At 45.1% G+C, this 11,944-nt stretch overlaps 1 protein-coding gene across 4 annotated transcripts in view; it reads right to left on the minus strand.

Moving 5' to 3' along the window:
* The window catches only part of kank3 (KN motif and ankyrin repeat domains 3), an 88,449-nt gene extending 78,064 nt beyond the window's left edge, over window positions 1-10,385 (minus strand). The window contains exon 1 of one of the 4 annotated variants that reach the window (XM_080212744.1): window positions 10,195-10,385. The gene's annotated coding sequence lies outside the window, so the exon portion shown is untranslated. Of the gene's footprint in view, window positions 1-8,671; window positions 8,689-10,110 lie in introns of those variants that run through there. The other 3 variants (XM_080212745.1, XM_080212746.1, XM_080212747.1) reach the window with 3 other exon arrangements.
* Between the last annotated feature and the right edge of the window lie 1,559 nt (window positions 10,386-11,944).

Here is an 11,944-nt window from a genome sequence, read left to right on the forward strand (position 1 = left end):
CCTTCACTCACCCTTACAAAATACCCTGTAGGCACTCACCTGGAATCGAACCCAGGTCCTGGGAGCTGTGAGACAGCTGTGCTAACCACAGTGCCACCCTGTTGTGCGAGGTAGGACGTCTATTAATACCTCAAAATCTGATTGTACTCAAACACCTAATTTAATACCATGGTGCCCATTTTAATTCTTAAAAGCGGCACAACTTTTCCAAAATGCATCAATAATATTATTTTTTCCACTTAATTATTGCTATCATGCTAGATTTACATCCATTGTTTGAGTCAATTGGTTGAAGAGTGACAATCCTAAACATTTTCTAATGTACCTGAAGGTTTATTTTGAACCATGCAATGTTAAATCGGCACTGATCCAAACTTTTTTTAGAGCCATTAGTGATTTTCCTTATAGTGCCCTCTCAATGCCTAACAGTCATAGATAGATTATCTACAAAATAAGGTGTGGGAGTATTTTCATAAGATCATAAGATACAGGAACAGAATTAAGTCAGTCTGTCAATTTTCATCAAGGATAAAGGAGTAAAATTGCAGAATCTCATCAGGAGCAAGCTGCATAGTGCAACTGTTAATACAAGGTTGATGTTAAATAAACCACACAATGTCACATACCATAGTTTCCCAATACATTGTTCCATGCTGATCCTGCTATCAAAAACTCCCCAGCCGAGTACAATGTCTCAGAGTACGAGTAGCAAGGTTTACAATACTGAGCATGCCATATGTGCTCAGCAGATGGAGAGTTGTAGACTTGATGGGCTGAATGGCCTCTTTCTGCACTGTAATGATTCTATGGAACGTTCTCTGGACTACCTCCAATGACAATATATCTTTCCTTAGAAAAGGGAGCCAAAACTGTTCACGGTACTTCGGGTGTGGTCCAACTAGTGCCTTGAATAGTTCTAACAAAACTTCCCTATTTTTATACTCCATTTCCTTTGAAATAAAGGACAACATTCCATTTGCTTTCCCTATTACCAGCTGAACTTGCATATTAGCTTTTTATGATCTATGCACAAGATCTGCCAAATCCCTCTGTGCTGCAGCTTTCTACAGTCTTTCTCCATTTAAATAATATTCAGCTCCTTTAATCTTCCTACCAAAGTGTATAACCTTATTCACAAGCTGTGCCCCCTAGTTTGAGCTTTGTGCATAATAATTACTGACATTGCATTCCATCTGCTAAGCTTTTGCCCACTCACGTCACCTTTCTGTCAATATCCTTCTGTGGACTCTCTGCGTCCATAGAATAGAGTCTTCCCACCTATTTTGTGTCATCTGCAAACTTGGCAATAGTACATTCACTTCCCTCATCCAAGTTATTAATATGTATTATAAATAACTTTGGCCCAGCACTGATCCCCATGACACTTCGCTAGTTGCAGGTTGCAAATGCTCCTCTTTTCCAGCTCTATCAGTTAGTCAATCCTCTATCCATACTAATATATTATCCCCAACATCATGGGCTCTTAACTTACTAAGTATCCTTTTGCATATATTACATCTACTGCTTCTCCTTTATCTATCCTGCTGATTATCATTTCAAATGGACTCTAATAAATTTGTCAGGCAATATTTCCCCTTCATGAAGCCATGCCAACTCTGCTTGATTATGTTGTATTTCTATGAGATTCATTCTCTGGACTAAGAATCTTTGAAGGGAAAGCTCTCCAACCTTAGTGAGGTTTAACCATCACTACTAGTAATCTTTGAGCTACAGTCACTGCTAAGCTTGAGAGAGCCAGACCCCATCATCAATCCCTCATTGCTCTTGTCGGGAGACCTTTGTGAAGCCTGTAGGGGATACTTTATGCATTTCTCCCCTTATTCCATAAATCTACTCATTCTAGCTACGTTTTAGTGATTTATGGTGGGCAGCACGCTGGCACAGTAGATAGCACTGTTGTCTCACAGCGCCAGGGACTCAGGTTCAATTCCGGCCTTGGGTCACTGTCTGTGTGGAATTTGCATGTTCTCCCCATGTCTGCGTGGGTTTTCTCCGGGTGGTCTGATTTCCTCCCACAGTCCAAAGGTGTGTGGGTTAGGTGGATTGGCCATGCTAAATTGACCCTTAGTGTCAGGGGGATTAACAGGGTAAATACGTGGGGCTACAGGGATAGGGCCTGGGTGGGATTGTTGTCAGTGCAGGCTCGATGGGCTGAATGGCCTTCTTCTGCTCTGTAGGGAATCTGTGATTACCTGTGGCATAAGGGTATTCAGCAGACTAGGGGTTAAGATGGTACTGGAGAATAAAATATGCCGACAGTATGACGTAGAGAGTCACATGGTGGTGGACTGCGTGCAGTGGAGTCTGGAAAGAGCCAACCTGGAGACAGCATCCTGTGGTCAGGTGACCCATTTCCTCCAGCACAGATTCCCTACAGAAATATTGATATGTTTCCACGAGCACGGATAAAAACTCGGAACGTGGAAGCCAAGTTTAAACCTAGCCGGACTCTGCAATTTGCAAACCGCAAAGCTAGAGCAGACAGTAGTCATGCAGCCCTTGGACAATCAGCTTCTTATTGAAACCAGAAAGGTCTGGAACTGCCTGGCCAGGTGCTAACAGCCACTGTTTCAGAATGAGCCACTGTTCACAGCTCCAGTGAACCTGCTTTGTTAGAAGAATGCGACGCAGACTTGGTGGCCTCCCGTTCAGCAGGAGGCCAGAGGCAGAATGTAACACGGGCAGCCCTTGACAATCGGAGGTTCAAAACAATGTTCTAAGACTTCCAAATATGGAAAGTAGTCACCTCATTGGAACTTCCTGCCCCTGCCTGATGCTTGTATTAGGCAGACCATAGAATCTTTAGGAAGGGTGTAAAGAGGGGAATATAGGGGCAACCTGGAGACTTAGCTCTATCTGTTTTTGCACCTTCTTCAACAGCATCTCCAGACAGCACCTTCAACTGGCAGCTGATCAGCATCTCCAGCTCCTCGTACCTCATGGTGAACATCATAGACTGACCAGACCCAGCAGACCACCCCAGTGAGAAGACCCGAAGACCAGAACCAGCTGTGGATGAGACGGGAACCCCAAATCGACAACTGCAGATCCTGAAACATCAGCCAGCAATCAAAGACCAAGGAACAGTCTGTCCAGCCTTATCGAATGGATATTTCCAGTCAGTTCAAATATAGTGATAGGGGCCTGTGAATAGGGTGTAGCGAATCCTCAGAAGCACGTGTCAGAAATAGATAGCTAGTGTAGATTTCAGACTGTTTACTTAGAAATTCAAGACTGTTTACTGAAAAGTCCTGTGAAGAAATTGATAGAGTTTAATTACAGTACAACAGCGGAATCTGATAAATATTGCTTTTCCTTGACAAAACGTTCAAAGTTATGTTGGACTTTCACCTGACTCTTGTCTCCTTTACCTATCTCACTGCGCCACATGCCGGAGTTAAAAAGGGGTGACTGAAAACTGGCCAAGGTTAGTCATGGTACATCCACCCACCTTTCACTTTACAACAGTCTGTGCAGATTTGTACCTTGGAAATCTATATAGTTATAGGTTACCAATGAACTGTTTATGTTCAAACATACAAGCCTCCAAATTTCTTGATAAGACACCAAAACAGCCTGACAATATTACCCACACCCAGCTCACCTCCAGATCCAGCAATATCTATCCCTTCATTCGGAGGTGGTCCTCTTTTCCCAGGGAATTAGGAATTATTCCACCAATAGATCATGCCACAGAAATTTTACCAGTATATAATTGTAGCGTGGACACCGACAGAGAGAAGCAGTTTGACAATGGCTAGGTAGTGAACTCCATACATGGGACGGATAAATATGCACACACACAGTCTCTGCCTTATCCAGCGAAATAATCGTAGCTGGGTATTCCCTGCTCTGAATAATTTTCTTCGTATTCCCAATAAATCTCTTAACAAGTTTTAAAAGTGGCAATTTTTCTACTTCCAATAGAAAACCTGATCCCAATCAGAATTTTTGAATTAGTGTCGTGATCATTTAATGGCAACTGCAGGAAAATAAGTTGAAATTGGTGCCAATTAGAGATTGCAGAGACTGATAGCTATTTCATCCAATAGTCAACATAGCAGTCAGCTCACAATAGTTCACAACCGTTCCATTCTTCGAGCTGCTGCACTGTCTCTGCCGATATAGCCTGGCTGTCTACACAGAGTTCTGCATTTGTGTCTCTCTCACAAGTCACCACTGTGGGCCTGATGAAGGCGACTATTGATTCTCTGCCACTTTGGGAACTTTCACTGTTTAAAATCTGGCATCCTCTCTAATTGCCCCATTGTTGCTGCCTTGTTAGCCTCAGATTAAAGTTCACATTCCCAAATGTTACATCTTCTAACAGCTGCAGTGAGTCGCCCACTACATTCCCAACCACAAGAGAAAAGCAGCAGAAAACTACATTAGGGACAAATTTCTCAAGGAAAGATTCAAACACAGAGTGAGGCCAAACACCATGGGTTCCATCATGCAGAAGGAATGCTTTAACTCGGCAATATGAGCAGGACTTGAGTGTCAGCATCGCCCCCTCACTACTTTTTAATGCTTCTTTCACTCACTGACCTGCTGTGCATTTCCAACATTGTCGCTTTGTGTGAGCAAGACACTGCAACAGGTCTCAGCTAACTAAACAAGTGAGGGACCAGTCTTGCCCATTGTCCAGTAATGCTTTCACCAGCTATCTAAAGTCTACTCTCTCAAGAGAGCTTTGGTAAAAGCAAGACTTGGCATAAATGCTTGAAAGGGCGTTACCGGGACTCACTCATTGATGATGGCATTAACAACAGGAAAAAATGGTTAGCAAAGCTTTTCTCCATTTCTATGAAATTAGTTACATGTGTGTGATAAACCCGTTGTGAATATCTCCCAGTCAAATATATCAGCTCCTCTTCAGAAGTGTCTGAGGCTAGTGACGCTCTTGCCCAGTGCAAACCTTGCTTTGTCAGGTATAGTAACTGGAATATTTTACTTCCCAACTTTTACAGCAGTGACCACAATAAAATATTATATCCTGCTGGACACAGAGGCTGTCAAAAAGTCTATGACAGAGCCAGGCTAGGGACTGAGGGACATGATGAGCCAGGGAATGAGGGGCAGCTAGGGCTGAGGTATGGATGCAGAGGGACAGGACCTTGGGACCGGGGGATGGGATCTTGGGTCCAGGGCGATGGGACCGGGACCAGGACCGGAGGAGATGCTGAGCAGGGAATGAAGGACAGCTAGGGCTGATGCATAGACGGAGTAATAGGACTTAGGATGGAAGGACAGGAGTCAAGCTAGGGGCTAAAGACCTGCAGCTGAGGGACAAGATCGAGCCAGGGCCTGAAGGACAAGATCAAGCCACGAACTGAATTTTATTTGCAATGATTTAAAAAGTCAGTCACTTGCCCCGACTCCCAGTTTTGCAAGTCACTATTTTTCACTCTAAAAGCCAAGACCTAATCAAGTAAAATACTGGCAGCGTCTCAGAAGTTGTTATGAACACATTGTCCTGCCAAGAGGTCTGGGAGTGTGCAGCCAAAGGGTGCGGTGTCCGACGCTCTTTCCCCTGATAGAAGCAGGAAGGAGAGTTGTTCTTTCTGAAGTGTATATGAACACTGCCATGTTGCTGTGCACGTCTGCAGCCAGGAGGCGGAAGAGCCCATTTCCCCTGCACATTGATAAAACAGGAGGCTGCTGTTTATTCCACCAGTGCATCATGTCAATGCATCAGGGGCCCGAATTCCAGCCACAGCCACCCTTGCCTCCCCCTCACTCAGGTGGAACTGGCTGCAGCAGCGAGTGGAGCTGTCGGGACAGTGGTTGGCATGGAGATTCCTCCTTCCGCCAGCTCATGTTATAGAACAGGTACAGGCTGGGCACACAGAGCCACCTGCACCCATTCACCTCTGCACCCAGCCAGTCCAAAGCCAAGAAGGCATGGACTGGGGGTGTGATAAAGAGACAAAGACAAAGGGAATAAAGCAGACTCGCTCAACAATTCATCAGACATTAGATGTCACACCCTTCTGTAAGCTCAAACTGTCAAAGTAACATTTCGACACCAGCTCATTGTGATAGAGAGAGAGGCTGGAGTGGGTGGGAGTGCATATTAACCACTCCCATATCCCTCAGGGTATCTCTCCTGTCTTTCCCCCATCTTTCTGCTGACACTAACATTTCTTCACTCCGTTCAGCCTGGAGGAGACAATGTCATATCTCTTAAAGTGGCACTGCACAGTCTAACAGGGACACTGTGCTGCTTTAAAGGGACTGGACTGCCCGTATGGGGCAGACTAATGGCTTCATTTGTCCCAGCTGATGATTAAGTTACACCCAACCAGAGTCACAAGAAAGCTCAAACAGTCTCCACAAACAATTACTTACATTTATATAGTGCCTTGAACATAGAAAACATTCCTAACAGAGAAATAGATTAAAAGGTCTAAAGAAGCAGCCATGGTGGGACAGGTGACTGAAAGCTTAGTGGGGTTCTCGAGAGCAGTTGAAGGCTCCATCGCCATCACCAATGGTGGGGTGGGGTTCAACAGGCTGGGTCAGAGGACTGGCAGGATATCAGGTGGAGGAATTCACAGAGATAGGGTGGGTAAGGCCACGAGGGTTTGTATCCGTGGATGATGGAGATTCACCGAGGACAGCACCGAGAGAACGTGGGCATTGGAGTCCTGACTGAAATCGGAGGAGGCTAACAAGGAACTTGTGGAGATCGGGTTGTATCAGTTCCAGCAGAGGAAGGGTTTGAGCTCTGGGTCATAGTGGAGGTAGGGGGCCTAGGCGAAGCTAGTTTACTTATTAGGAGGGATGCTATACTGGTTTAAAGGGGCTGTACTGCTCAGAAGGAAATGTATATTTCAGGTATGTAGACAGAGACAAGAGAAGTTGGTGTGCTGCTCCTTAGAGCAGAGATATTCAAAATGAGGTGTTGGACTGTAAGACCATAAGACATAGGAGCAGAATTATGCCACTCAGCCCATCGAGTCGGCTCTGCTATTCAATCATGGCTGATATTTTTCTCATCCCCATTCTCCTGCCTTTTGATAGTTTCTCCTTACTCATTCTATTTCTACTGGCAGGTGGTTCAAACTGAGCCAAGGATCGAGGGTACAGCCAGAGTTTTACAACGCGAGTTATGATGTTCAGGAATGCAAGGTTTAAAAAGAGGGTAAAGCAGATTCAATCGCAATATTCAAACAGGAATTGGGTAGGGGAGAAAACTGCCGTCCCCCGGGGACAAAAATGGGATTTTCAGACTAACTGGTCAACTCTTTCACAAAGAACGAGCAAGGGCATAAGGGGCTGAACGGCTTCCCGACGCCTCATATCTTCCTGTGATTCTACGCAGCTCATACCTGGGCTGAATGGGACGCGGAGGGCAAACTAAAACCATTCAAACAAACCACTGTAAAAAGTTCAACCAGTTAGATCGTGGGCTCAGTTCATCCAATTACAGCGTAAGTCTTTAACTTCAACACTTCTTCCCTTGGTATGGAACGGATAACAAGGCCAGAAGCCACCTCTGACCCTTTGTGTCCAGTGGCATAGCAGAGGAACAAAAACTGTTCATTGGAGTCCTGCTCAACAAGTTCCAGCTTCACAACTGGACAAACTCTCACTGTGGTTGGCTCCCCCTGCACATTTTCCCTCAGTGTTTCATGTTTGTCTTCAATAAATTGCTCTATTCATTCCACAGAAGGCTGTTTTGTGCTGGTGCATTGTGCATCAGGCTCAGGGGTCACCCACTGTGCCGAATGTGTAGCTTCTTGTGTTTCTCCTCAAACCTCACTGTTGCCTTCTGATATTCACAAACCTCAGTGAAGAGCTAATATGCACCAACTCTTTCTTCTTGCCCTCTGCTCCACCCTATTCATGGTCATCAACACCATACCGAGGCCAAAACAAGGTCAGGGACACAAGGTGAAGCAGCCACTAATCGATGGCAGCCCTGTGTTTTCCAAGCTTGTAGATTGTACAGGGAACGTTAGAGGGAGGAACTTGTTGTGGCCCAGGGAAGGAATTAACTTGTAAGAATCTTATACAGCAGAGTGGCTAGCACTGCTGCCTCACAGTGCCAGAGACCCAGGTTTGATTCCTGGCTTGGGTCACTCTCTGTGCAAAGTTTGCACATTGTCCCTGTGTCTGCGTGGGTTTCCTCCAGGTGCTCCAGTTTCCTCCCACAGTTGGAAAGATGCACTGGTTGGGGGAATTGGCCACACTAAATTCTCCCTCAGTGTACCAGAGTGTGGCAACTCAGGAATTTCACAATAACTTCATTGCAGTGTTAATGTAAGCCTACTTGTGATTAATAAACAAACATTTATAAACATACAAATTAGGAGCAAGAGTGGGCCATTTGGCCCCTCAACCTGTTCTACCATTCAACAAGATCAATCAGACTGTGAACTCAACTCCACATTCTGTCTACCCCCAATACTCCTCGACTCCCTGAGTCAAGAATCTGTCTACCTCCACAGCTCTCTGGGGAAGAGAATTCCAAAGATTCACAACACGGAGAGAAAACAATTCTTCTCATTTCCGTCTTAAATGGGAGATTCTTTATTTTTAAATTGTGTTGTCTTGCTCTAGTTCCTTCCACAAAGGGTAAACATTCTCTCAACGTCTACCCTCTTAGGTCCCCTCAGGATTTATTATATTTCAATAAGATCACCTTAATTCTTCTGATACTCCAGTGCATATAGGACCAGTCTGTCCAATCTTTCCTCATCCCAGGTATCAGTCAAGTGAACCTCCTCCGAATTGCTTCTAATGCATTTGTATCCTTTCTTAAATAAGGAGAGCAAAATTGTACACAGTACTCCAGGTGAGTTCTCAATAGTACCTTACACAACTGTAGCAAAACATGCCTCCTTTTCGAATCCATTCCCCTTGCAATACACAGTATTCCATTTGCCTTGCTACCACTTGCTGTATCTGTATACTAACCTTTCCTGATTGGGACAACATAGATCATCCTCTGTCCCTCAGGAGTTCTGCAGTCTCTCTCTATTTAAATAACATACTGCTTTTCTATTCTTCATACAAAGAGGACAGGTTCACATTTTCCCCACAGTATTCTCTGTCTGCCAAGCATTTGCCCAATCACTTACCCCATCTGTCACTTTGCAGACTCCTTGGGGCAAATTTTCCCATTCCGCCTGCCACGGGAATTGTAGGGCAGACATTGGAAAGGTCCGTTGACCTTTGGCGGGATTTTCCAGTTTCACGGTGACTGCGGCCAGAAAATCCTGCTCCTTATTTCCTCTACACAATTTACCTCCCTACCAAGCTTTGTATCATCAGCAAACTTATCAACCATTCAGTCCCATCATCCAAGTCATTGATAAAGCTTATTAATAGATGAGGCCTCATCACTGATCCCTGTGACCCTCCACATTACATCTTGCCAACCTGAAAAAGACCCATTTTATCCCCACTCTCTGCTTCCACTTAGCTAATCAATCCTATATTTTAAATATGTTATCTCCAACACCCAGTAAGTTACCATGGAGGACAACTGTGTCAAGAATGGTTTAGTCAAGAAGGGTAAATGCTAATGCATGCGCACTTAAAAGAAAAGCTGATGTCACTGTGACACTGGAAGCTTATTCAGCAATCCCATAACATACAGAACAGCACACATACAGTGTTCCTAAAGTACACTCGGGAAGATACACACCGGGGTTCCAGTTTACTCTACCTTCACCAACACACACACATCCCGGGGTTCCAGTTTACAACGCTCATAGACACACCCCTGCAGCTTATATTTACATCTCGGTTATTTTGCATTTTGTTCTGGGATTTTGCGCATTTTGTTTTCCATTTCCGGAAATTTTACGTATCTAGAGTTTGTATCTATTTAAAGCGGATCCTTACTCATAATAATAAACCCGTGTGCTGTTTCAACACTCCACCTTTCCACTCTGTGATTTACTGAAACATGTATAAGTTTAAAACTGAGACACCGCAGTGTCAGATACTTTCCCATTTCCCTTCACCCCCCCCCCCCCCAAGCTCGCTGAGTGGTCTTTCGATTGATAGAGTGGTGTCTTTGCAGCCAGCTCCCGGCGACAATAAAGGTTCAGAAATGCCTCGCACTGCTTTTACCCAAACACTTACAGTAAGCCACCAGCCCGCTCCTGTTGCCAAACCTGCTCCTTCCACTGATAGAATTACCGATGCTGCATTTACCTTAAGCGGCGGACTTCAGCTATCCTGGAACTCCCAGCAGCTGAGGGTGTGAGTGATTTGAGAAGTTGCAGCTTCAGAACAGATGTCCCGGGAGGGAGGAGCCCCAGTCCTAACTCCAGGAGAATTACAACGCCCGGATACGCCTGTTTGTTGATCTGTGTAACATGTGGCTGAAATTCTATTGCACTGCAGTCGGTTTCTAATTTAACTACATCACTATTGTTATGAATTGTCATTTCAGGAAGCTCTCTTTATTCCGTTATTGCAACCGGCGGACACAATACCTCCCAATCCGCCCCACCAAACCAGGATCCATCAGCCGGCAGAATAAGCCTGCTCTGCTGGTCAACTTGTGCTCTTGATTCAGCCTCTAAGCTCAGCACTATCAAAGACCAGCTCCTTAACCCTGGCTTGGCCAGTGTTGAATGACATTGGTCCTCTGATGAATGGGAAGATTTGCCTGTGGTTTGCTATAAATGATGTGGATATGCTGGCGTTGGACTGGGGTAAACACAGTGAGAAGTTTCACAACACCAGGTTAAAGTCCAACAGGTTTATTTAGTAGCAAACGCCACTAGTTTTCAGGGCTCTGCTCAGAAAGCTATCGGTGTTTGCTACCAAATAAACCTGTTGGACTTTAATCTGGTGTTGTGAGACTTCTTGCTGTGTTTGATGTAAAATGCAGTGGGAACACCACCAACTGGAAGTTCCCCTCCAAGTCACTCATCTTCCTGACTTGGAAATATATCGTTTTTCCTTCACTGTGGCTGGGTCAAAATCCTGGAACTCCCTCCCTAACAACATTGTGGGTGTACCTACACCACAGGAACTGCAGTGGTTCAAGAAGGCAGCACGCCATCACCACCAAGATGTGTTTACTAGGCTGATTCCAGGGATGGCAGGATTGATGTATGAGGAGAGACTGACTAGGTTACAAAGAACAAACAAAGAACAAAGAAAATTACAGCACAGGAACCGGTCTTTCGGCCCTCCAAGCCTACACCAACCATGCTGCCCAAAAAACCCCCTACCCTTCTGGGGGCCATACCACTTTTCCCATCCTATTCATGTATTTGTCAAGACGCCCCTTAGAAGTCACTATTGTATCTGCTTATACTACCTCCCCCAGCAGCAAGTTCCAGGCATCCACGACCCTCGCTGTAAAAGACCTGCCTCGTACATCTCCTTTAAACCTTGTCCCTCACACCTTAAACCTGTACCCCCTAGAAATTGACTCTTACACTCTGGGATAAAGCTTCTGACTATCCAATCTGTCCATGCCCCTCATAATCTTGTAGACTTCTATCAGGTTGCCCTTCAACCTCAGTTGTTCCAGTCAGGACAAACCAAGTTTCTCCAGCCTCTCCTCATACTAATGCCTTCCATGCCAGGCAACATCCTGGGAAGGATCATTTTTGCTGGAGTTCAGACGCATGACAGGGAATCTCAAAGAGACTTATAAAATTTTTTTGTTTTTATATGTTTATTGAAAATGCTCATATTTTACGTAGCAAACAAACACAGATGATACAGGTTCACACAGTGAGTACATTCCAATGTGACTAGGCACAGGGCTCCCCATGGCCAGGTGACAAGCCCCTGGTACCTCCGGCACCCACCCCACACAAGTCCACACTGGTAAAGATAGTAATAATATAGAAACAAACAGGCAGAGGCACACTGCTGGAGAACCAACTGAGTGCCCAAACAGCCCAGGCTATAAACTAGTGAGCACAGAAAAGAGAGAGAG

The sequence above is a fragment of the Carcharhinus amblyrhynchos genome, chromosome 26 (genome assembly GCF_965287045.1).
Source record: "Carcharhinus amblyrhynchos chromosome 26, sCarAmb.v2.hapA, whole genome shotgun sequence".
Lineage (NCBI taxonomy): Eukaryota > Metazoa > Chordata > Chondrichthyes > Carcharhiniformes > Carcharhinidae > Carcharhinus > Carcharhinus amblyrhynchos.